Genomic DNA, 22,936 nt, shown 5'->3' on the forward strand with positions numbered 1-22,936 from the left:
TTGGATGCTCTCCTTTAATAGTCCATACTTTGCCCAAGATTTGATGGCCCAAACTGGCGTCCAAACGTCCACCAGAGACCCTTTTCTGGCGTAAAATGCCAGAACTGGCACCAAAGCTGGAGTTAAACGCTTTTACGCCAGAACTGGCACCAAAGCTGGATTTAAATGCCCAAACTGGCACCAAAACTGGCGTTTAAACTCCAAGAAGAACCTATGCACGTGAAAGCTTCAATGCTCAGCCCAAACACACACCAAGTGGGCCCCGAAAGTGGATTTCTGCACTATCTACACTTAGTTACTCATTTTCTGTAAACCTAGTTTACTAGTTTAGTATAAATAGCACTTTTTACTATTGTATTCATATCTTTAGATCATTTTTGAGATAATCTTTGGATCACTTTTGATCTCTTAATCATGTTTTGGGGGCTGGCCATTTGGCCATGCCTGAACCTTCATCACTTATATATTTTCAACGGTGGAGTTTCTATACCTCATAGATTAAGGTGTGGAGCTCTGTTGTTCCTCATGAATTAATGCAAAGTACTATTGTTTTTCTATTCAATTCACGCTTATTCTTATTCTAAGATATTCACTCGTACTTCAACCTGATGGATGTGATGATTTGTGACACTCATCATCATCCTCCCTTATGAACGCGTGCTTGACAACCACCTCCGTTCTATCAGCGAGAGCTTGAGTGTGTATCTCTTGGCCTCCTAGTTCACGACGCATGGTTGCCTCTCCTAACAACAGAGCCTTCCATTTTGTGAGATCAGAGTCTTCGTGGTATAAGCTAGAATCAATTGGCATCATTCTTGAGATCCGAAAAGTCTAAACCTTGTCTGTGGTACTCCGAGTAGGATCTGGGATGGGATGACTGTGACAAGCTTCAAACTCGTGAATGTTGGGCACAGTGACAGTGTGCAAAAGGATCAATAGATCTTACTCCGACACGATCGAGAACCGACAGCTGATTAGCCATGCAGAAGGGAGTAAGCATGATTGGATAAGGACAATAGGAAAGCAGAGGCTCAGAGGAAACAAAGCATCTCCATATGCTTATCTGAAATTCCCACCAATGAATTGCATAAGTATCTCTATCCTATTTTATGTTTTATTTCTCTTTTAATTATCAAAACCTCAAAACCATTTGAATCCACCTGACTGAGATTTACAAGATGACCGTAGCTTGCTTCGAGCCGACAATCTCAGTGGGATCGACCCTTACTCACGTAAGGTATTACTTGGACGTAAGGTATTAAATTTCTTTTTCAAATCTTTTTCAAAATAGATTTCAATCATATCTTTTTCAAAACATAATTTTAAAATCTTTTTCTAACTTCTTACCTTTTCAAAATTTATTTTCAAATATTTTTCAATTAACTACTTTTTTCTCTCTAATTTTCGAAAACCACTAACAACTTTTTCAAAAAAAAAAAACCTTTTTAATTAACTAATTATTTTAAATTCTAATTTTAATTTATTTCTTCTAATATTTTCGAATTTCCCCTCTCTCTTATCTCTTTCTATTTATTTATTTATTTACTAACACTTCTCTCATTCTTAAAATTCGAACCCTTTCTTCCTCTCTGTGTTCGAATTCTCTTTATTTTCTCTCTACCTCATTCTTCTCTTCTTCTACTCACATAAAGGATTCTCTATATTGTGACATAGAGGATTCCTCTTCTTTTCTGTTCTCTTTTTTTTCACATGAGCAAGAACAAGGATAAAGATATTCTTGTTGAAGCAGATCCTGAACCTGAAAGGACTCTAAAGAAGAAGCTAAGAGAAGCTAAAGCACAACTCTCTGGAGAGGACCTGACAGAAATTTTCAAAAAAGAAGAATACATGGCAGCCAAAAATAACAACGATATGCCAGAGATGCAAGGAAGATGCTTGGTGACTATGCTGCACCAACTTCCAACTTCTGTGGAAGAAGCATCTCAATTTCTGCCATTGGAGCAAACAACTTTGAGCTTAAGCCTCAATTAGTTTCTCCAATCAGCAGAACTGCAAGTTTCATGGACTTCCATCAGAAGATCCTCATTAGTTCTTATCTGAATTCTTGCAGATCTTTGATACTATTAAGACCAATGGGGTTGATCTCGAGGTCTACAGACTTATGCTTTTCCCCTTTGCTGTGAGAGACAAAACTAGGAGATTGTTGGACTCACAACCTAGAGAAAGTCTGAACTCTTGGGACAAGCAGGTCAATACTTTCTTGACCAAATTCTTTCCACCTCAAAAGATGAGTAAGCTCAGAGTGGATGTCCAAACCGTCAGATAGAAGGAAGGTGAATCCCTCTATGAAGCTTGGGAAAGATACAAGCAATTAACCAAAAGGTGTCCTTCTGACATGTTTCTAAAATGGAGCATCATATGTATATTCTATGATGGTCTGTCTGAGTTATCCAAGATGTCATTGGACCACTCTGTTGGTGGATCTCTTCATCTGAAAATGCCTGCAGAAGCCCATGAACTCATTGAAATGGTTGCAAATAACCAATTCATGTACACTTCTGAGAGAAATCCTATGAATAATGGGGTGACTCAGAAGGAAGGAGTTATTGAGATTGATACTCTGAATGCCATATTGGCTCAGAATAAAATATTGACTCAGCAAGTCAATATGATTTCTCAGAGTTTGACTGGATTGCAAGCTAAAAACGCCTCATCTGAAGGAGAAGCTTATGACCCTGAGAATCTTGCAATGGAAGAGGTGAATTACATGGAAGATTCCTATGGAAACACCTATAATCCTTCATAGAGGAATCACCCAAATTTCTCATGGAAGGATCAATAGAAGCCTCAACAAGGCTTCAATAACAATAATGGAGGGAGAAACAGGTTTGGCAATAGCAAGCCTTTCCCATCATCTTCTCAGCAACAGACACAAAATTCTGAGCAAAGCCTCTCTAGCTTAGCAAACATAGTCTCTGATCTATCTAAGACCACCCTCAATTTCATGATTGAGGTACGATCCTCCATAAGAAATTTGGATGCACAAGTGGGTCAGCTGAGTAAAAGAATCACTAAAACTCCTCCTAGTACTCTCCCAAGCAATACAGAAGAGTATCCAAAAAGAGAGTGCAAGGCCATTAATACAACCAAAATGGCCGAACCTATAGAAGAGGAGGAGGACGTGATTCACAGTAAGGAAGACCTCATGGGACGTCCACTGGACTACAAGGAGTCCCCAACTGAGGAACCACAGGAATCTGAGGCTCATCTAGAGACCATAGAGATTCCATTGAACTTACTATTACCATTCATGAGCTCTGACAAATATTCTTCCTCTGAAGAGGATGAAAATGTTACTAAAGAGCAATTTGCTCAATATCTAGGAGCAATCATGAAGCTAAATGCCAAATTATTTGGTAATAAGACTAGGAAGGATGAACCTCCATTGCTCATCAATGAACTAAGTGCATTGGTTCAGCTGAAGTTACCTCAAAAGAAAGAGGATCCCGGAAGGTTCTTGATACCTTGCACCATAGGCACCATAACCTTTGAAAAGGCTCTGTGTGACCTAGGATCAAGTATCAACCTCATGCCACTATCTGTAATGGAGAAACTAGGGATCTTTGAGGTATAAGCTGTAAGAATCTCACTAGAGATGGCAGACAAATCAAAGAAACAGGCTTGTGGACTTGTAGAGGATGTCTTGGTGAAGGTTGAAGGCCTTTATATCCATGTTGATTTCATAATCCTACACACTGGGAAGGATGAGGATGAATCCATCATCCTTGGAAGACCCTTCCTAGCCACAGCAATGGCTGTGATTGATGTAGACAGAGGAGGGCTAGTCCTTCAAGTGAATGAGGACTACCTTGTGTTTAAGGCACAAGGATCTTCTTCTGTAAACATGGGGAAGAAGCATGAAAAGCTTCATTCAATTCTCTACATGTAGAGTCAAGCAAAGCCCCCACAACCAAACTCTAAGTTTGGTGTTGGGAGGCCACAATCATGCTTTGAACATCTGTGAAGCTCTAAAAAGCTCACTGTCAAGCTATTGACATTAAAGAAGCGCTTATTGGGTGGCAACCCAATTTTATTTTATTTATCTATGTTATTTTATGATTTCTTTAAGATCATGATCACATGGAGTCACAAAAATAACTGCAAAAAATTAACGCAAAATCAAAAATAGCATAAAAAATGGCACACCCTGGAGGACGAGCTTATTGGCGTTTAAACGTCGGTAAGGATACCAAAATGGGCATTTAACGCCTAGCTTGGCACCATTCTGGGCATTTAAACGCCAGAAATAGGCAGGAGTCTGGCAGGCAAACTGGCGTTTAAACGCTAGTAAAGGTATAAAAATGGGCGTTTAAGCGCCCAGTCTGGCACCTTTCTGGGCCTTTAAACGCCAGAACAAGGCAGCAGACTGGTGTTTAAACGCCAGAACAGGGCAACAGACTGGCGTTTAAATGCCAGAAAAGGGCAGTGGCTTGGCGTTTAAACGCCAGAAAGGCACACAGAGGGGCGTTTAACGCCAGCAAGGTGCAGGGATGCAAAATTCTTGACACCTCAGGATCTGTGGAACCCACAGGATCTCCACCTACCTCAACTCACTCTCTCTCCCCTTCACATCTTTCCATAATACTCTTCCCAAACCACTATTCACCTATCAAGTCCATCCACTCTTCCCCAAAAACCCCACCATCAAACCCCACATACCTCACCATTCAAATTCAAAACACTTCCCTCCCAAACCCACCCACTTCAATTCGGCCACCCACCCCTCTCTTTCCCTATATATAGCCCTCCTTACCACCTTTAATTTCGCACATCTTAACCCACTAAACTCCCCTTGGCCAAACCCTTCACACATTTCTATCTCCTCTATTTCTTCTTCTTCCCCTCTTTTCTTTCTTCTTTTGCTCGAGGACGAGAAAACCTTTTAAGTTTGGTGTGGAAAAAGCCTTGCTTTTTTTTTGTTTTTTCATAACCATTAAATGGCACCTAAGGCCGGAGAAACCTCAAGGAAGAGGAAAGGGAAGGCAATTGCTTCCACCTCTGAGTCATGGAAGATGGAGAGATTCATCTTAAAGGTCCATCAAGACCACTTCTATGAAGTTGTGGCCAAGAAGAAGGTGATCCCCGAGGTCCCCTTCAAGCTCAAAAGGAGTGAATATTCGGAGATCCAACATGAGATTAAGAGAAGAGGATGGAAAGCTCTCACCAATCCCATTCAACAAGTCAGAATCTTAATGGTTTAAGAGGTATATGCTAATGCATGGATCACCAAGAACCATGATCAAAGTATGATCCCAAACCCAAAGAATTGGCTCACAATGGCTCAGGGGAAATACTTAGATTTTAGTCCGAAAAATGTGAGATTGGCATTCAACTTGCCAATGATGCAAGGAGATTTTCATCCTTTTACAAGAAGGGTCAACTTTGATCAAAGGTTGGACCAAGTCCTCATGGACATCTGTATGGAAGAAGCACAATGGAAGAGAGACTCCAAAGGTAAGCCGGTTCAACAAAGAAGGCTTGACCTTAAGCCTGTGGCTAGAGGATGGTTGGAGTTCATCCAACGCTCTATCATTCCTACTAGCAACCGATCCGAAGTAACTGTGGATCGGGCCATCATGATCCACAGCATCATGATTGGAGAGGAAGTGGAAGTTCATGAGATCATACCTCTAGAACTGTACAAAGTGGCTGACAAGCCCTCCACTTTAGCAAGGTTAGCCTTTCCTCATCTCATTTGTCATCTATACAGTTTAGCTAGAATTATCATAGAGGATGACATCCTCATTGAAGAGGACAAGCCCAACACTAAAAAGAGGATGGAGCAAACAAGAGAGCCCACTCATGGACCTCAGCAAACGCATGAGGAAGTCCCTCATAAAAAAATCCCTGAGATACCTCAAGGGATGCATTTTCCTCCTCATAACTATTTGGAACAACTCAACACTTCTCTAGGAGATTTGAGTTCCAATATGGAGCAACTAAGGATGGAGCACCAAGAGCATTCCATTATCCTCCATAAAATTAGAAAAGACCAAAGAGCCATGAGGGAAGAACAACAAAGGCAAGGAAGAGACATCGAGGAGCTCAAGCACTCCATAGGGTCTTCAAGAAGGAGAACTAGCCGCCATCACTAAGGTAGATCCGTTCTTTAATTTCCTTGTTATTTGTTTTTCTATTTTTCGATTTTTTATGCTTTATGTTTGTCTATGTTTGTGTCTTTATTACATGATCATTAGTGTCTAGTGTCTATGCCTTGAAGCTATGAATGTCCCATAAATCCTTCACCTTTCTTAAATGAAAAATGTTCCTAATTACAAAAGAACAAGAAGTACATGGATTTCGACTTTTATCTTGAAATTAGTCTAATTATTTTGATGTGGTGGCAATACTTCTTGTTTTCTGAATGAATGCTTGAACAGTGCATATTTTGATAGTGAAGTTTATGAATGTTAAAATTGTTGGCTCTTGAAAGAATGATAAACAAAGAGAAATGTTATTGATAATCTGAAAAATCATAAAATTGATTTTTGAAGTAAGAAAAAGAAGTGAAAAACACAAGCTTGCAAAAAAAAATAAATAAAATAGGCAAAAAAAAATAAAGAAAAAGAAAAAGCAAGCAGAAAAATCCAATAACCCTTTAAACTAATAGGCAAGGGTAAAAAGTGTCCTAGGCTTTGAGCATTAAAAGATAGGAGGGCCCAAAGGAATAAAATCCTGGCCTAAGCGGCTAAATTAAGCTGTCCCTAACCATGTGCTTGTGTTATGAAGGTCCACGGGAAAAGCTTGAGACTGAGTGGTTAAAGTCATGATCCAAAGCAAAAGAGTGTGCTTAAGAACTCTAGACACCTCTAACTGGGGACTCTAGCAAAGCTGAGTCACAATCTGAAAAGGTTTACCCAGTTATGTGTTTGTGGCATTTATGTATCCAGTGGTAATACTGGAAAACAAGATGCTTATGGTCACGGCCAAGATTCATAAAGTAGCTGTGTTCAAGAATCAACATACTGAACTAGGAGAATCAATAACATTATCTAAATTCTGAGTTCCTAATGGATGCCAATCATTCTGAACTTCAAAGGATAAAGTGAGATGCGAAAACTGTTCAGAGGCAAAAAGTTACTAGCCCCACTCATCTAATTGGGACAAAGTTTCATTGATATTTTCAGATTTATTGTATATTCTCTTCTTTTTATCCTATTTTGTTTTCAGTTGCTTGGGGACAAGCAACAATTTAAGTTTGGTGTTGTGATGAGCGGATAATTTATACGCTTTTGGCATTGATTTACATAGTTTTTAATATGTTTTTGTTACTTTTTAGTATATTTTTATTAGTTTTTTATGCAAAAATCACATTTTCTTGACTTTTTTATGAGTTTGTGTGTTTTTCTGTGATTTCAGGTATTTTCTGGCTGAAATTGAGGGACCTGAGCAAAAATCTGATTCAGAGGCTGAGAAAGGACTGAAGATGCTGTTGGATTCTGACCTCCCTGCACTCGAAGTGGATTTTCTGGAGCTACAGAAGCCCAATTGGCGCGCTCATAATTGCGTTGAAAAGTAGACATCTTGGGCTTTCCCGCAATGTATAATAATCCATACTTTGCCCGAGATTTGATGGCCCAAACTGGCGTCCAAACACCCACCAGAGACCATTTTCTAAACTGGCACCAAAGCTGGAGTTAAACACCCAAATTGGCACCAAAACTGGCGTTTAAACTCCAAGAAGAGCCTATGCACGTGAAAGCTTCAATGCCCTACCCAAACACACACCAAGTGGGCCCCAGAAGTGGATTTCTGCACTCTCTACACTTAGTTACTCATTTTCTGTAAACCTAGTTAACTAGTTTAGTATAAATAGCACTTTTTACTATTGTATTCACATCTTTAGATCATTTTTGAGACTATCTTTGGATCACTTTTGATCTCTTGATCATGTTTTGGGGGCTGGCAATTCGGCCATACATGGACATTAATCACTTATGTATTTTCAACGGTGGATTTTCTACACCTCATAGATTAAGGTGTGGAGCTCTGCTGTTCCTCATGAATAAATGCAAAGTACTATTGTTTTTCTATTCAATTCACGCTTATTCTTGTTCTAAGATATTCACTCGTACTTCAACCTGATGGATGTGATGATCAGTGACACTCATCATCATCCTCCCTTATGAACGTGTGCCTGACAACCACCTCCATTCTATTGCGAGAGCTAGAGTGTGTATCTCTTGGCCTCCTAGTTCACGACGCATGGTTGCCTTTCCTGACAACAGAGCCTTCCATTCCGTGAGATCAGAGTCTTCGTGGTATAAGCTAGAATCAATTAGCAGCATTGTTGAGATTTGGAAAGTCTAAACCTTGTCTGTGGTATTCTGAGTAGGATCTGGGATGGGATGACTGTGTCGAGCTTCAAACTCGTGACTGTTGGGCGCAGTGACAGTGTGCAAAAGGATCAATGAATCTTATTCTGACACGATCGAGAACCGACAGCTGATTAGCCATGCGAGAAATCGTAGCGGATATGTTTTCACTGAGAGGACGGATGGTAGCCATTGACAATGGTGATCTACCAATATACAGCTTGCCATGGAAAGGAGTAAGCATGATTGGATAAGTACAATAGGAAAGTAGAGGCTCAGAGGGAACAAAGCATCTCCATACGCTTATCTGAAATTTCCACCAATGAATTGCATAAGTATCTCTATCCTATTTTATGTTTTATTTCTCTTTTAATTATCAAAACCTCATAACCATTTGAATCCGTCTGACTGAGATTTACAAGATGACCATAGCTTGCTTCAAGCCGACAATCTCTGTGGGATTGACCCTTACTCACGTAAGGTATTACTTGGACGACCCAGTGCACTTGCTGGTCAGCTGCGCGGAGTTGTGATAGAAGTGTGAACTCACGATTTCGTGTACCACTCAGCAAAAAGGCACGAGAAAGTTCACAAAAGTGAACTTGGCATTCATTCCTTTGAACGCTTGCCTTGGTATGTGCCCTACTCCCAACTAGCGTTCACTTTGTGAACGCTCCGCTCACTCTTTGAGCGCTACATTCCTTTGCTTCCTTAAGCGTGCCTTGCTTCCTTGGTGCCTTATGCTCGAAAACGTTCACAACTATGAACGTAGCGTTCACTTCTTTGAACGCCAGCCTTGTGTCGCCTTTGATGCGCATTGCTTCCTTGCTTCCATAAGCCGAAAACATTCGTTGTTTTGAACGTGGCATTCAATTCTTTGAACGTGGCTTCTTGTTGCATTCCTTGGATGCTCTCCTTTGATGAGCGCTCCCTCATGGGCATTCACTTAATGAACGCTACGTTCATTAAGTGAACGCTACCCCTTTGTGTCTCCAAGCTTAGCGTTGCCTTAATGAATCGCCGTGCTTTGATAATGCAACGCTTTCCTAGTTATTTCTTTTCTTCATCATTTCTTCACCTACAAGCAACCAAACAAACATGTCAAAGTATCACCAACTTCACAAGGTTTCTGCATCATTCATAAAATCAATTAATTTTAGCCTAAACCCTATAATTTTGTGTAAAATAAATGATGGTTGATTGATTTATCATAATCATGAAAATCCACTCCAATCACTTACTTATTGTGCAAGAAAGTGCATAAAACCTAATCAAACTAATGCAAAATACTAGCATAAGATGACTTGTCATCACAACACCAAACTTAAAACTTGATTGTTGATGCATGAAAACTTGTCTCTCAACAAATTTCCCTTCGGCAAGTATACCGAATTGTCGTCAAGTAAAACTCACAATAGAGTGAGGTCGAATCCCACAAGGATTGATTGGTCAAGCAACTTTAGTTAGAAAAATATGCTAGTTGAGCTAAATAGAAATTAGATTGAGAACTTGCAGAAATTTAAATGACTGGAAAGTAAATAAAAGAAATTAAAGTGCAGAATCTTAAATGGGGATTTGGGGTAATGAACATGAAAATAAATGGCAGAAAGTAAAGAGAATGGGTAACATCAGAAATGGGGTAATCATTGGGTTCAGGAGATGTTGCATTCTCCGGATCAAGTTCATTCTCATGTCTTCCTCAATCAATGCATTCATTGATCTCCTTGGCAATCTTAAGTGATTGGATCCCAATTCCTTGGCAATCCAATCTCTCTAAGCTTGAACAAATGCCCAATTCCTTGATTTAATTGCTCATGGGAAGAGATGAAGTGTGGTCACTGATTATACCACATGTATTTCCAAATCAAAGTGTTGGGAGGATTACATGTCACTATATCCGCCCAAATCCCAATTTGGTCCAACATGAGAAAGCATTTCTAGCATGATCTCCTCATCCCTTTTCCAAGGCTCAAAGGAGATCCAATTATGGAGAGTTTCTTTTCCAAGACAACTAACCAATTGAATTAAGATCGAAAGCTTTCTAGTAAGATTAAGAGAAAAGAAAGAAGAAGAAGAATGAAAACTATAATTGATCCATCAAATTACAACAGAGCTCCCTAACCCAATGAAAGGGGTTTAGTTGTTCACAGCTCTAGAAATGAAAAATGGTAGAAAAGAAGAATCCATGCTAAAAGTGCAGAAAAGTAAATCTATAGAGAGTAGTTCCCAAAGGTGCCAAGCTCCTCTATAGTTCAAAACTACTCCTATATATACTACTCCTCTTGATCTTCTAGTGAGTTCTTCAAGTCTTCGATGTGGGCTCTGGATCTTGAGTTGAAGCAGTTCTCATCTTTAGTGGGCCCAGCTTGCAGAGAGATATGCATTAGGCTTTGGGCATTTAGTGAGATTAACGTTGAGTGCCATTATGGGTTCGAGAACGTTAGTGGCATTCACTTTTTCCACTAACGTTCCACCCTCATGTGCCCACGTTAACTCCAACGTTAGTGGTCTTAACGTGACCACTAACGTTGCCTTCTCAATTTTTGGCCAACGTTATTGGGACTCACTTTTCCCAATAACGTTGGCTTATACCCCTTCACGAACGTTATTGGGAATCACTTTTCTCATTAACGTTGCTTGGTGCCTTTTGTTCCTACGTTAGAGTTCACGTTAGTTTAGCTAACGTGACTCTTAACGTAGGTGTGTCTCACCTTCGAGAGCGTTAGTGACACTCACCTTTGTCACTAACGCTCCAAATGCCCAAATTTTCTGCGTTAGAACTCATGTTAACTAAGTTAACGTGGCTCTTAACGTAGTAGTGATGCAATCTTCCAACGTTAGTGACAAAAGTGAGTGTCATTAACGTTGGCTCTTTAATCTCAACTCCACATTAACCTTCACGTTAATAATCTTAACGTGAAAGTTAATGTAGGCAATGCTAGTTAGTCCAACGTTAGTGACAAAAGTGAGTGTCACTAATGTTGTCTTTTGTTCTTCTCTTCCACGTTAGAGTTCACGTTAACTAAGTTAACATGACTCTTAACGTGGATCATTGCCAAGTTTCTCAACGTTAGTGGTGTTCACTTTTACCACTAACGTTGGAGAAAAATGTTATTGGTGTTCACGTTTTCTCATAACGTTGGAGTTCTCTTTTTCTTCTACGTTAACTACCACATTAACTTAGTTAACGTGGCAAGTAACGTGAGCTATAGATGGCTTCGCAGGCGTTATTGGTGATCACTTTTCTCATTAACGTTGCAAGCTTTTTACCATTCCACGTTAGTGTTCACGTTAACTAGGTTAACGTGAATACTAACGTGTTTCTTCCTTGCTTCCTTTGCCCTGAAATCAAGCAATTAAAGTGCATCAAAGCTCTAGCCAAAGTCATGAGATTATGCATCATCAATTTATCATGAAATTCTAGCAAAATTCTCATGAAATCATGCAAAGTTCACACTAGTTGCTTGAATCAAGGTGTGAGTGTATTTTCATCCAAAACTTGTCTTATTCACTAAGAAAATGCATGAAACTACCCTAAAACAGTAAAGAAAAGGTCAGCGAAACTGGCCTAGATGCCCTGGCATCACAACACCAAACTTGAAGCTTGCTTGTCCCTAAGCAAGTACTGAAGCATAAGAAGAATGAAATGAAAGAGCAAGAAGATAAAATAGAAGTAGAATTCCTGGTTTATGGGGTTTCATGCATAGTGGTGCACGAAATTGTGATCACTATAACTTCGCACAACTAACCAGCAAGTGCACTGGGTCGTCCAAGTAATAAACCTTACGCGAGTAAGGGTCGATCCCACGGAGATTGTTGGTATGAAGCAAGCTATGGTCACCTTGTAAATCTTAGTTAGGCGGACTCAAATGGGTATAGATGATGAATAAAACATAAGGATAAAGATAGAGATACTTATGTAATTCATTGGTAGGAATTTCAGATAAGCGTATGAAGATGCTTGGTCCCTTCCGTCTCTCTGCTTTCCTACTGTCTTCATCCAATCCTTCTTACTCCTTTCCATGGCAAGCTTATGCAAGGGTTTCACCGTTGTCAGTGGCTACCTCCCATCCTCTCAGTGGAAATGTTCAACGCACCCTGTCACGGCACGGCTATCCATCTGTTGGTTCTCGATCAGGCCGGAATAGAATCCAGTGATTCTTTTGCGTCTGTCACTAACGCCCCGCCTTCAGGAGTTTGAAGCACGTCACAGTCATTCAATCATTGAATCCTACTCAGAATACCACAGACAAGGTTAGACCTTCCGGATTCTGTTGAATGCCGCCATCAGTTCTTGCCTATACCACGAAGACTCTGATCTCATGGAATGGCTGGCTCGTTTGTCAGGCGAGCACTCGGTTGTCAGGCGATCAACCATGCATCATGTATCAGGAATCCAAGAGATATTCACCCAATCTAAGGTAGAACGGAGGTGGTTGTCAGTCACACGTTCATAGGTGAGAATGATGATGAGTGTCACGGATCATCACATTCATCAAGTTGAAGAACAAGTGATATCTTGGACAAAGAACAAGCGGAATTGAATAGAAGAACAATAGTAATTGCATTAATACTCGAGGTACAGCAGAGCTCCACACCTTAATCTATGGTGTGTAGAAACTCCACCGTTGAAAATACATAAGAACAAGGTCTAGGCATGGCCGAATGGCCAGCCTCCCAAAGAGGGTTCAATCATCAAAACATGATCAAAAGATCCTAAGATTGAAAGATAGATTGAAAGATGAAAATACAATAGTAAAAGGTCCTACTTATAGAAAACTAGTAGCCTAAGGATGAGTAAATGACATAAAAATCCACTTCCGGGCCCACTTGGTGTGTGCTTGGGCTGAGCATTGAAGCATTTTTTGTGTAGAGACTCTTCTTGGAGTTAAACGCCAGCTTTTATGCCAGTTTGGGCGTTTAACTCCCATTTTGGTGCCAGTTCCGGCGTTTAACGCTGGGAAATCTGAAGGTGACTTTGAACGCCGGTTTGGGCCATCAAATCTTGGGCAAAGTATGGACTATCATATATTGCTGGAAAGCCCAGGATGTCTAATTTCCAACGCCGTTGAGAGCGCGCCAATTGGGCTTTTGTAGCTCCAGAAAATCCACTTTGACTGCAGGGAGGTCAGAATCTAACAGCATCTGCAGTCCTTTTCAGTCTCTGAATCAGATTTTTGCTCAGGTCCCTCAATTTCAGCCAGAAAATACCTGAAATCACAGAAAAACACACAAACTCATAGTAAAGTCCAGAAAAGTGAATTTTAACTAAAAACTAATAAAAATATACTAAAAACTAAACCAAATATACTAAAAACATACTAAAAACAATGCCAAAAAGCGTACAAATTATCCGCTCATCACAACACCAAACTTAAATTGTTGCTTGTCCCCAAGCAACTGAAAATAAAATAAGATAAAAAGAAGAGAATATGCAATGAACTTCAAAAACATCTATGAAGATCAGTATTAATTAGATGAGCGGGGCTTTTAGCTTTTTGCCTCTGAATAGTTTTGGCATCTCACTCTATCCTTTGAAATTCAGAATGATTGGCTTCTTTAGGAACTCAGAATCCGGATAGTGTTATTGATTCTCCTAGTTAAGTATGATGATTCTTGAACACAGCTACTTATTGAGTCTTGGCCGTGGCCCAAAGCACTCTGTCTTCCTGTATTACCACCGGATACATACATGCCACAGACATATAATTGGGTGAACCTTTTCAGATTGTGACTCAGCTTTGCTAAAGTCCCCAATTAGAGGTGTCCAGGGTTCTTAAGCACACTCTTTTTGCCTTGGATCACAACTTTATTTCTTTCTTTTTATTTCTTTTTCTCTTTCTCCCTTTTTCTTTTTTTTTTCGTTCTTTTTCCCCTTTTTTTTTTGTATTCACTGCTTTTTCTTGCTTCAAGAATCATTTTTAATGATTTTTCAGATCCTCAGTAACATGTCTCCTTTTTCATCATTCTTTCAAGAGCCAACATTCATGAACCACAAATTCAAAAGACATATGCACTGTTTAAGCATACATTCAGAAAATAAAAGTGTTGCCACCACATCAAAATAATCAAACTGTTATAAAATTCAAAATTCATGCAATTCTTTCTTTTTTTTTCAATTAAGAACATTTTTTATTCAAGAGAGGTGATGGATTCATAGGACATTCATAACTTTAAGGCATAGACACTAATGATCACAAGACACAAACATAGATAACATAAGCACTAGAATTCGAAAAACAGGAAAATAAAGAACAAGGAGATTAAAGAACGGGTCCACCTTAGTGATGGCGGCTTGTTCTTCCTCTTGAAGGTCTTATGGAGTGCTTGAGCTCCTCAATGTCTCTTCCTTGTCTTTGTTGCTCCTCTCTCATGATTCTTTGATCTTCTCTAATTTCATGGAGGATGATGGAGTGTTCTTGATGCTCCACCCTTAGTTGTCCCATGTTGGAACTCAATTCTCCTAGGAAGGTGTTAATTTGCTCCCAATAGTCTTGTGGAGGAAAGTGCATCCCTTGAGGCATCTCAGGGATTTCATGATGAGAGGGGTCTCTTGTTTGCTCCATCCTTTTCTTAGTGATGGGCTTGTCCTCATCAATGGGGGTGTCTCCTTCTATGTCAACTCCAACTGAATAACAGAGGTGACAAATGAGATGAGGAAAGGCTAACCTTGCCAAGGTAGAGGACTTGTCCGCCACCTTATAGAGTTCTTGGGCTATAACCTCATGAACTTCTACTTCTTCTCCAATCATGATGCTATGAATCATGATGGCCCGGTCTAGAGTAACTTCAGACCGGTTGCTAGTGGGAATGATTGAGCGTTGGATAAACTCCAACCATCCTCTAGCCACGGGCTTGAGGTCATGCCTTCTTAATTGAACCGGCTTCCCTCTTGAATCTCTCTTCCATTGGGCGCCCTCTTCACATATGACTGTGAGGACTTGGTTTAACCTTTGATCAAAGTTGACCCTTCTAGTGTAAGGATGTTCATCTCCTTGCAACATGGGCAAGTTGAATGCCAACCTTACATTTTCCGGACTAAAATCCAAGTATTTCCCCCGAACCATAGTAAGCCAATTCTTTGGATCCGGGTTCACACTTTGATCATGGTTCTTGGTGATCCATGCATTGGCATAGAACTCTTGAACCATTAAGATTCCGACTTGTTGAATGGCGTTGGTAAGAACTTCCCAACCTCTTCTTCGGATCTCATGTCGGATCTCCGGATATTCACTCTTTTTGAGTGAAAAAGGGACCTCGGGGATCACCTTCTTCAAGGCCACAACTTCATAGAAGTGGTCTTGATGCACCCTTGAGATGAATCTCTCCATCTCCCATGACTCGGAGGTGGAAGCTTTTGCCTTCCCTTTCCTCTTTCTAGAGGTTTCTCCGGCCTTGGATGCCATAAATGGTTATGGAAAAACAAAAAGCAATGCTTTTACCACACCAAACTTAAAAGGTTTGCTCGTCCTCGAGCAAAAGAAGAAAGAAAAGAGTAGAAGAAGAAGAAATGAGGAAGAAGGGGATGGCTTTGTGTTCGGCCAAAGAGGGAGAGAAGTGGTGTTTAGGTTGTGTGAAAATGAAGGAGTGAAGAAGGGTTTATATAGGAGAGGGGGGCTCATGGTTCGGTCATGTATGGGTGGGTTTGGGAGGGAAAGTGGTTTGAATTTGAAGGGTGAGGTAGGTGGGGTTTTATGAAGGATGGATGTGAGTGGTGAAGAGAAGATGGGATTTGATAGGTGAAGGGTTTTTGGGGAAGAGGTATTGAGGTGATTGGTGAATGGGTGAAGGAGAAGAGAGAGGGTGGTGGGGTTGGTGGGGATCCTGTGGGGTCCACAGATCCTGAGGTGTCAAGGAAAAGTCATCCTTGCACCAAATGGCATGCAAAATTGCGTTTTTAGCCAATTCTGGCGTTAAACGCCGGGCTGGTGCCCATTTCTGGCGTTTAACGCTAGGTTCTTGCCCTTTCCTGGCGTTTAACGCCAGTCTGGTGCCCCTTTCTGGCGTTAAACGCCCAGAATGGTGCCAGACTGGGCGTTAAACGCCCAACAGCTAGCCTTACTGGCGTTTAAACGCCAGCACGCTCTCCTCCAGGGTGTGCTGTTTTTTTCTTTCTGCTTTTCATTCTGTTTTTTTCTTTTTCAATTGATTTTGTGACTTCTCATGATCATCAACCTACAGAAAATATAAAATAACAAAGAAAAATATATAAAATATAACATTGGGTTGCCTCCCAACAAGTGCTTCTTTAATGTCAGTAGCTTGACAGATGGCTCTCATGGAGCCTCACATTTTCTCAGAGCAATGTTGGAACCTCCCAACACCAAACTTAGAGTTTGAATGTGGGGGTTCAACACCAAACTTAGAGTTTGGTTGTGGCCTCCCAACACCAAACTTAGAGTTTGACTGTGGGGGCTCTGTTTGACTCTGATTTGAGAGAAGCTCTTCATGCTTCCTCTCCATGGTGACAGAGGGATATCCTTGAGCCTTAAACACAAAGGATTCTTCATTCACTTGAATGATCAGTTCACCTCCATCAACATCAATCACAGCCTTTGCTGTGGCTAGGAAGGGTCTGCCAAGGATGATGGATTCATCCATGCACTTCCCAGTCTCTAGGACTATGAAATCAGCAGGGATGTAATGGTCTTCAATTTTCACCAGAACATCCTCTACAAGTCCATAAGCTTGTTTTCTTGAATTGTCTGCCATCTCTAGTGAGATTCTGGCAGCTTGCACCTCAAAGATCCCTAGCTTCTCCATTACAGAGAGAGGCATGAGGTTTATACTTGACCCTAAGTCACACAGAGCCTTCTTGAAGGTCATGGTGCCTATGGTACAAGGTATTGAAAACTTCCCAGGATCTTGTCTCTTTTGAGGTAATTTCTGCCTAGACAAGTCATCCAGTTCTTTGGTGAGCAAAGGAGGTTCATTCTCCCAAGTCTCATTTCCAAATAACTTGTCATTTAGCTTCATGATTGCTCCAAGGTATTTAGCAACTTGCTCTTCAGTGACATACTCATCCTCTTCAGAGGAAGAATACTCATCAGAGCTCATGAAAGGCAGAAGTAAGTCCAATAGAATCTCTATGGTCTCATTTTGAGCCTCAGATTCCCATGGTTCCTCATTGGGGAACTCAGTGGAGGCCAGTGCATGCCCATTGAGGTCTTCCTTAGTGGCGTTCACTTCCTCTCCTTCCTCTCCAAATTCGGCCATGTTGATGGCCTTGCACTCTCCTTTTGGATTTTCTCCTGTATTGCTTGGGAGAGTACTAGGAGGGAGTTCAGTGACTTTCTTGCTCAGCTGTCCTACTTGTGCCTCCAAATTCCTAATGGAGGACCTTGTTTCAGTCATGAAACTTTGAGTGGTTTTGATTAGATCAGAGACCATAGTTGCTAAGTCAGAGGGGTTCTGCTTAGAATTCTTTGTCTGTTGCTGAGAAGATGATGGAAAAGGCTTGCCATTGCTAAACCTGTTTCTTCCACCATTATTGTTGTTGAAACCTTGTTGAAGTCTCTCTTGATTCTTCCATGAGAAATTTGGGTGATTTCTCCATGAAGAATTATAGGTGTTTCCATAGGGTTCTCCTAGGTAATTCACCTCTTCCATTGAAGGGTTCTCAATATCATAAGCTTCTTCTTCAGATGAAGCATCCTTAGTACTGCTTGGTGCATTTTGCATTCCAGACAGACTTTGAGAAATCAAATTGACTTGTTGAGTCAATATCTTGTTCTGAGCCAGAATGGCATTCAGAGTATCAATCTCAAGAACTCCTTTCTTCTGATTTGTCCCATTGTTCACAGGATTCCTTTCAGAAGTGTACATGAATTGGTTATTTGTAACCATTTCAATTAGTTCTTGAGCTTCTGTAGGCATCTTCTTCAGATGAAGAGATCCTCCAGCAGAGCTATCCAAAGACATCTTGGATAGTTCAGAGAGACCATCATAGAATATACCTATGATGCTCCATTCAGAAAGCATGTCAGAAGGACATTTTCTGATCAATTGTTTGTATCTTTCCCAAGCTTCATAGAGGGATTCTCCATCCTTCTGTCTGAAGGTTTGGACTTCCACTCTAAGCTTACTCAATTTTTGAGGTGGAAAGAACTTTGCCAAGAAGGCATTGACTAGCTTTTCCCATGAGTCCAGGCTTTCTTTAGGTTATGAGTCCAACCATGTCCTAGCTCTGTCTCTTACAGCAAAAGGGAATAGCATAAGTCTTTAGACCTCAGGGTCAACCCCATTAGTCTTGACAGTGTCACAGATTTGCAAGAATTCAGCTAAGAACTGATGAGGATCTTCCAATGGAAGTCCATGGAACTTGCAATTCTGTTGCATTAGAGAAACTAATTGAGGCTTAAGCTCAAAGTTGTTTGCTCCAATGGCAGGGATAGAGATGCTTCTCCCATAGAAGTCGGGAGTAGGTGCAGTAAAGTCACCCAGCACCTTCCTTGCATTGTTTGCATTGTTGTTGTTTTCGGCTGCCATGTCTTCTTCTTTGAAGATTTCTGTCAGGTCCTCTATAGAGAGTTGTGCCTTAGCTTCTCTTAGCTTTCGCTTCAAGGTCCTTTCAGGTTCAGGGTCAGCTTCAACAAGAATGCCTTTGTCTTTGTTCCTGCTCATATGAAAGAGAAGAGAGCAAGAAAATATGGAATCTCTCTATGTCATAGTATAGAGATTCCTTGAGGTGTCAGAGGAAAAGAAAAATAGAAGGAAGAAGGAGAAGAATTCGAACTTAGTCAGATAGAGTTCGAATTGTGCATTGAGGAGGAGCGGTACTCCATAAATAGAAGGATGTGAGAAGAGGGGAAGAGATTTTTCGAAAATTAATTAAAAAGATTTTAAAAACTTTTTGAAAAACTTTAATTTGATTTTCGAAAATCAAGAGTGAGAAAGAGATCAAGTAATTTTTGAAAAAGATTTTGAAATTAGAAATCAAAAAGATATGATTAAAAACTGTTTTGAAAAAGATGTGATTAAAAAGATATGATTAAAAAGTTATGGTTTTAAAAAGATATGATTGAAAAGATATGATTTGAAAACAATTTAAAAAAGATTTGATTTTTTAAAAAAAAAATTAATGACTTGCCTAATAAGAAAAGATATAATTCAAACATTAAGCCTTTCTCAACAGAAAAGGCAACATACTTAAAATGTTCAATCAAATCATTAATTGTTATCAAGTATCTTTGAAAAAGGAAAGAAATTGATTTTGAAAACATTTGATTGAAAAGATATGATTTGAAAAAGATTTGATTTTGAAAAACTTTGAAAACTTGAAAAAAATTGATTTTGAAAACAAAATCCTCCCCCTTGTGCCATCCTGGCGTTAAACGCCCAGAATGGTGCACATTCTGGCGTTTAACGCCCAATGCACTACCTTTTTGGGCGTTAAACGCCCAACCAGGCACTCTGGCTGGCGTTTAAACGCCAGTCTGTCCTTCTTCACTGGGCGTTTTGAACGCCCAGCTTTTTCTGTATAATTCCTCAGTTGCATGTTCTAAATCTTCAGTTCCCTGTACTATTGACTCGAAAATAGAACCAAGATCAAATAAACAATGCATGCAAGACACCAAACTTAAAATTAGACACTAGACTCAAACAAGAAACATAAAATATTTTTTGGTTTTTTATGATTTTGAAAATTTTTTGTGTTTTTTTTTTCAAAAATTATATAGAAAATAAAAGTTTCAGAATTCTTAATTTGGATTCCAGGAATCTTTGCAATGCTAGTCTAAGACTCCGGTCCAAGAATTAGACATGGCTTCACAGCCAGCCAAGCTTTCAAAGAAAGCTCCGGTCCAAAACACTAGACATGGCCAATGGCCAGCCAAGCCTTAGCAGATCATAGCTCCAATAGCAAGATTGATAGAGATCAACAAGCTCTTGTGATGATCAGTTGAAACCTCGGTCCAATAAGATTAGACATGGCTTCTCAGCCAGCTAGATTTCAACAGATCATCATGAAACTCTAGAATTCATTCTTAAGAATTCTGAAAAATACCTAATCTAAGCAACAAGATGAACCGTCAGTTGTCCATACTTGAAATAATCCCCGGCAACGGTGCCAAAAACTTGGTGCACGAAATTGTGATCACTACAACTTCGCACAACTAACCAGCAAGTGCACTGGGTCGTCCAAGTAATAAACCTTACGCGAGTAAGGGTCGATCCAACGGAGATTGTTGGTATGAAGCAAGCTATGGTCACCTTGTAAATCTTAGTCAGGCGGACTCAAATGAGTATAGATGATGAATAAAACATAAGGATAAAGATAGAGATACTTATGTAATTCATTGGTAGGAATTTCAGATAAGCGTATGAAGATGCTTGGTCCCTTCCGTCTCTCTGCTTTCCTACTGTCTTCATCCAATCCTTCTTACTCCTTTCCATGGCAAGCTTATGCAAGGGTTTCACCGTTGTCAGTGGCTACCTTCCATCCTCTCAGTGGAAATGTTCAACGCACCCTGTCACGGCACGGCTATCCATCTGTCAGTTCTCGATCAGGCCGGAATAGACACTACAAGAAAACCAGGATTTTGCTACGCTTTTAAAGCGTGGCGAAAAGTAGAAAAAAGCGTAGCGATAGCTTTTCGCCACGCTTTTTGAGCAATCGGCACGCTTTTTAAAGGGTCACGACTGCTAACGTGCAGGTTGCTCTATCGCCACGCTTTTGGTGACTTATGGCTACGCTTTTTTTGTCGCCACGCTTTTATCTATTGCTACGCTTTTAAGCGTGGCCGTATACAAGAGAATTTGGCTACGCTTTTAAAGCATCCCAGTAACTAGATACGGCTACGCTTTTAAAGCGTGACAATATCGAAAGATATGGCCACGTTTTTAAAGGGTGCCAATAGCTAGAGATATGGCTACGCTTTTAAAATGTGACAAAATTGCAAGTGATATAGCTACGCTTTTAAAGCATGACGATAGTGAGATATGACCACGCTTTTAAAGCGTGGCGATAGCAAAAGATACGGCCACGCTTTAAAAGCGTGGCAATAGCCTTGTCAAATTCAAAAAATAATTCTTTTTTTTTACTCTACCTTTCTCAGTACACAATATAAATTTTCAATCCTTTTTTATTACTAAACTTATATAGTATACAATTTTTATTACAAGACAAATCAAACAGTAATTAGTGACACATAATTTTTCTATAATTGTTTTATATACTAAAAAACTAATACTCATACAAAATAAAACTTGAGTTCAAAACTCTGATTTCAAAATAAATTCTGCTCTGATTCTAGGGAGAGTTTCAAGCGTTTTGCCGCGCCGCCAACAAGAAGAGAGCTCTTCATTATGGCATCAACATCATACCTGCTCATCTCAAAGTTGGTTACTGCATTTGCACCTTGGAACTTTATACCTGCTCTATCATATGCCTCAGCAGCTTCCTCTTCAGTTGCTATCAACCATAAATAAGAAAAGGATTAAGTGATAACATAAGATCAGCATATAGTATATGTTGCAACTTGCCAAATCAAGTTACCAAGTAAATAACAGTAAGCAGTAAACTCACCGCAGCTTTCCAATGTATGTGTTACTTGATCTCGAGATGTTGTCAGCATCCATAGAAATAACATACTCTATGTAAGTAGTTCTCCGCGTCCTCTTAGCAGAAAGGAGGAATTTTCCATTTTCAACTAACAAAGCTGCAAAAGTCAAAGGAAACCAAAAAAAGAAAAGAAAAAATGAAATGGGTTCAGTATTATAGACCAAATTATGAAACTATGAAACTATCCGAATTTCATACTCAGAACACTAAGTAAATGCCGATTTAAACAGAGAAAAAAAAGATGGAAATTTTGACTTTGATCAACCATGTCCAGAACTCTTACTAGTAAGTTTTAATTTCATATTGTAAGCATATAGATCATGTATCAATGCAAACATATACAAAATCAGAAGTCTGAAGTCAAAATCAGAAGGTTCAACAGCCTGAACTATTTGAACTGAAGTCAAATTTACAGTCACACTCGAAGCATCTGATCACACCAATAGCATAAACGCAAGCGATATGTAGTCGACATGTACAACAAATGGAAAGAAATTTTACCAGGGCTGAGACAGAGGGATAGGTTATATGTTGAATTAGATTTATCTCTTTTGATGAAACACTGAATAATTCCATCTCGTGGCCCAAGCTGAAAACAAAAAGAATTAAAAACAAAAGAAGTAAAGGTATTGCTTCAAATAACCGAAACAAGTATCAATGTTAGTTCCAGATCCTCCACACAAATGAGAAATGTAATAAATATTTAATAGAGAGAATAGAGCACCAGCTACATGGAAATGACAAAGCTAACCTACTTCAGGGACACAGGAAATGTAAGTTTGCCACAGAACTCATGGCTCTTAACATTGTTCTGGTCAATCTCAAGAATAACTATATCCAATTCCAAGCACAACTGCCAAAACAGGAGAGTTGCAGTCTTTCAGCTCAAGACTATATATATATATATATATATATATATATATATATATATATAGTCATCTTTCCCACCAATAAAGACTGAGACACACATGTGATATCAATCGATATTTAGATCAACTTCTTCAAACTATACAATTTTAAGTCTTTAAAGTAGATGATG

The 22,936-nt window shown here is 39.8% G+C and overlaps 1 non-coding gene across 1 annotated transcript; it reads left to right on the forward strand.

Moving 5' to 3' along the window:
• Window positions 1-18,311: 18,311 nt before the first annotated feature.
• On the forward strand, window positions 18,312-18,419 carry LOC130955941 (small nucleolar RNA R71). Its single transcript, XR_009076947.1, has one exon. It is a non-coding gene; the product is annotated as a small nucleolar RNA R71 (small nucleolar RNA).
• Window positions 18,420-22,936: the final 4,517 nt, after the last annotated feature.

The sequence above is a fragment of the Arachis stenosperma genome, chromosome 1, assembly GCF_014773155.1.
Source record: "Arachis stenosperma cultivar V10309 chromosome 1, arast.V10309.gnm1.PFL2, whole genome shotgun sequence".
Taxonomy (NCBI): Eukaryota; Viridiplantae; Streptophyta; class Magnoliopsida; order Fabales; family Fabaceae; genus Arachis; species Arachis stenosperma.